Raw genomic sequence first — 4,393 nt, 5'->3', positions numbered from 1 at the left:
CTGAGCTAAGATTTTTTTTGAATGGAATCAACGACCTCATTGATTCCTGAATTGTATATTTTATAAGTTTCTTTCCCAACATATTTTTTTTATAGTGTCCTACCTTTTGGGTCTGACAGCGCAACTTCCTAGGCCTTTTTGTTTTTTTCTTCGAAAAAGTTGCTTTCCTTTTTTTTAAAGCCTACGCATTTTTCTCTCACAGCGCTATATTTCACCCCCAACTTCCCCAACTTCGTATATTTATCCAACTAAGCCATTTATTATGATCTTTATCTCCATTCGTAATTAATATATTATCTTCCAATTATTTCTCTTGAGAATTTTAGGAGATTTTAGGAAAAGTGTAACTTGAATGTATCCACCCATGGTTGTTTCCAACTCGAAAGAAATCTTTTGACTTTGGTTCTCTTTCCTTGAGTAATTTCCAACATTTTATTTATTAATAATAATCTATTTAATCACACTAATTTCTATTGATCACATTGGTTCACAAATCTAACTTTTCATTCCTAACCATCCAATCTAAAAATAATAGAGGTCTAAACATAATAAACCATTAACATAAAAAATGGAATAGTATTATATTAAGCGTATAATATAATGCACCATGAAAAACAAATATATATATATATATATATATATATATATATATATATATATATATATTCTTTGGTGGAGATAATAACATTAACACACACATATATATAATCAACAAATAGAAACAATTTTTTTATGAAACTTTAAAGTACTATAGTTTATCAATAAATGTAATTAATATGCATTAATATGCTTCATTTTTTCTTTTAATAAAGAAATATTTAAAATTTAAATTTAAAATATTTTTTTATTTAAATTAAGATTATATTTTTATTTTCATACTGTTTGTGTAACACTTCATGACTCTGTTTTTTTATACAATTACTACTTTTAGACATTAAACTATTTGTTTTCGCTTGAATGAAAGGGAAGCTTTGATGAACTTATGTCATGATGTAATTATATTATTATGATTGAGTTACTAAGTAAGTTGCTTGGAATTATTCACCAAAGAAAACTAAAGTGAAGACTTTTTGCCAGCGTAAAAAAAAGTTGTGCTGGTCAAGCCCACATGATGGACTTTCCCTAAAAGTATCCTAAAATCCATGGGAAAAGAGAAAATTGTGGTGGTCAAGCCTACATGATGGACTTTCCCTAAAAGTATCATAAAATTCATGAGAAAAAATAAAGAAGCCTAGGCAGAATTTAAAGCATGACGTGGCTAAAATATGCACTGAATAAATCTATAAAATGAACCACCCAAAAATCAAGTAGGTGTGGATCTCGGAAGCCAACAAAATCTTATCTCAAGAACTAACAGAGATAATTCGTAGTTGAGTATAACCTGTTTTTTTCCGAGCAGATAATTACTGCCAAGTTTATCTCTATTATACTTTGCTATAGTAGGCATGGTACATGGAGAAATTAAATTTTAGTCAACCCCATAAATGGTAAATTTCATGCATGAGTCAAATATTTACACTAGCAATTACTCTGTTTATATCAGAATTTATCTCAGAGAACGTTGTGTTGTTATAATGATGAGTTGACTCGAGTATTGAAGTATAAACGGGCCACTATACAGGGCTGGCTTGGAATTGTATGTATGAGGTATTCCCCGTCACTTGATTTCGATTCAGTTGAGATACTCTGCATTGTATGCTTCTCTTTTGTTTACTTTGGGGACATGTGAAATCATTGTCATTCTCATACTTTCTACGAATTTTCTAACTAGATTTTATTTCTCAGCCATTGCTCCTCATGCGAATCTTTTAATAAAACTCAATAATCTTTCGAGGAAAAAACTCAACCTTTTTTCACCATCTATTGCTCTGTTACTTTGAATTCTGAAATTTTATGTTGGATTCGTTTTCTAGATTCATGATCCGTGGAAGGCTGAAGGTGATGAATTTTTTTCCTCTGTAATAGGAAATTATCGGTATTTCTTTTGCGTTTGGTTTTTGACCGCTAAAATATATGAATGCATTATTTTTTTTATATTGAAATCTTTCTTGTGGGCTTTACCCAAGCACCAATGCTTTCGTAAATTTAATACAAGTATTTAACGCGTTTCCATGTCATGGTTATATTGGGCAGAGACAAAGCTCTGTTGAAGTCTTTAATGTAGTTGAGAGGAATTTAGCAATTTGGGCGTATCTTTAAGATCTCAAAGTTTTGGTCATATTCTAGGAATATTTATTTCTCAAAGTTTTGGTCATATTCTAGGAATATTTATTTCTCAAAGTTTTGGTCATATTCTAGGAATATTTATTTTTAAGTAAAGTCTTTACGTAAAAATCATAGAAGAGAAATTTTTGGTCTGCGCATTTCAAATCAATAAGTGTGTTTCATTATCAGGACCAGACGAAAAGGGCCATGGCAAAGGCTTAAATGAGGAGCAATGTAGAGATAATTTCAAGTAATGGTTATATTTGAACAATAATATTTAAATTATGATATTAATTTATTAATATATTAAAAACAAATATTATTAAGTAATAGTGATATTAAACGACTAGTTTTTAGAAAAAAAAAATATTTAAATAATGATATTAGTTTATTAATTTATTAAAAAATATTAATAAGTAACGGCTACATTAAATGGTTAGTTTTTGAAAAATAATATTTAAATTAATTTATTAAAACCAAATATTACCAGCTTTTAAAAAATAATATTTAAAGTATGATATTAATTTATTAATTTAGTAAAAACAAAAATTAATAAGAAACCGCTATATTAAACAACTAGTTTTTGAGAAATAATATTTAAATTAATTTAAAAAAATAAAAATCAAAGTCAAACTCTAAAAGAGGATAGTCAAAAATTATTAAAATGAGTCAAGACCGTAATCGAAACAAAATCATTTGATAAATTAAATAATTAATGAAAATAACATAAACTAAATTAAAAATATTTAATGGAAAAATAAATAAAATAAAACAAAAATATACACAAGTCAAAAGAAATATATATATAAATAAATAAATAAATAAAAATAGAAATAGAAATAGAAATAGAAATATATATATCCAAAGAAAAGTAATCAATAAATAAAACAGGGTCAACAATAAAATATGGGGCTGAGGCTCATTAAACAAATAAAAAAAATACTAAAAGGAGTTAAGAACGAATAGGATGATAAAATACAGAAAAATATGAAGGGTCAAAAAATAAACTCTAATCAAGAATAAATCAACAAAAAATACTATAAACAGGACGTCAATACCTACATAGATAAACAAATAAACAAAATAAATCCCAAAAAGAAGCCTAAAAAACTAAAAGGACACGACACAGACCCAACTTCTACCAATATTCCAACCATCATCTCTATTCAAATTGTGGGTCTTTTTTCAATTTCTAGGGCCTCCCTCAATTTACGTTGATGGAAATCGCTGACCCTAGCAACGGCTTGGGCCTACTCAATGCAGATGTGATGCTTAGATTTATCTACATGCTCCGCCAAAGCAAAGAAGTGGGTCTTGCCATGCTTGATGTTAGCAGCATGCTCACGAATCCTTTGATTAATCGAGCGACCAGTTTCACCAATGTAGAGAGTCCCACAAGAGCATGGGATAACGTAAACACTCTTCATATTCTTGGGGTCCACTAGGTCTTTTATAGATCTAAGGGAGCTCCGGATGGTATTTAAAGCCCTAAAGGTTGAAGTCACCTTATACTTCCTTGGGATCTTCACAATCTTGTCAGTGGTCCCTTAGATAAAAGGAAGATGAACACCAGAAAATCGATCCTTCGTATATTTTTTAGCACTAGGACCTTTTTCCACTAACAAAAGCCTTAGTACATTGGTGTCTTCTATACCCATTATTAAAGAAAACACTTAGGAGATGTGCTTTGTTTTCATTGAGATGGTTCTCATTAGAAACTCTTAAAGCTCTAAGCGCCAAAGTGTTGAGAACATTGAGCTTTTGAGCTGGGAAATGATGAGAATTAGCATGTAGATATTGTTCCGTATGAGTTTTCTTACGAAATACCTGATGAGAGAAAGAGCCATCATCATTTCTTGAGAGAAAGACATCAAGGAAGGGAAGACTACCAATACATTCAAATTCCATGGTGAACTTTATAGAACTAGATTGATTGTTAAGATGGAAGAAAAACAATTCCAACTTTTCTTTACCATGGGACCAGATGGCATAAGTGTCATCTACAAACCTCTTCCACATCTTAGGCAGAAGCCGAGGATAAGATAAGGCCTTTGATTCAAAATCCTCCATGAATAGATTAGCTACCACAGGGGAGGGGGGGAACCCATGGCGACACCGCAAGTTTGCTCATAGAATTCCCCATTGAATGAAAAGAAAGTAGAAGTAGACAAACACCAACTAAATAAGC

Source organism: Pinus tabuliformis, chromosome 1_2 (genome assembly GCF_031772625.1).
Source record: "Pinus tabuliformis cultivar Carrire ecotype Pingquan chromosome 1_2, CPIR1, whole genome shotgun sequence".
NCBI lineage: Eukaryota > Viridiplantae > Streptophyta > Pinopsida > Pinales > Pinaceae > Pinus > Pinus tabuliformis.
The sequence above is the reverse complement of the archived record's forward strand: the minus strand, read 5'-3'. Positions refer to the sequence as shown.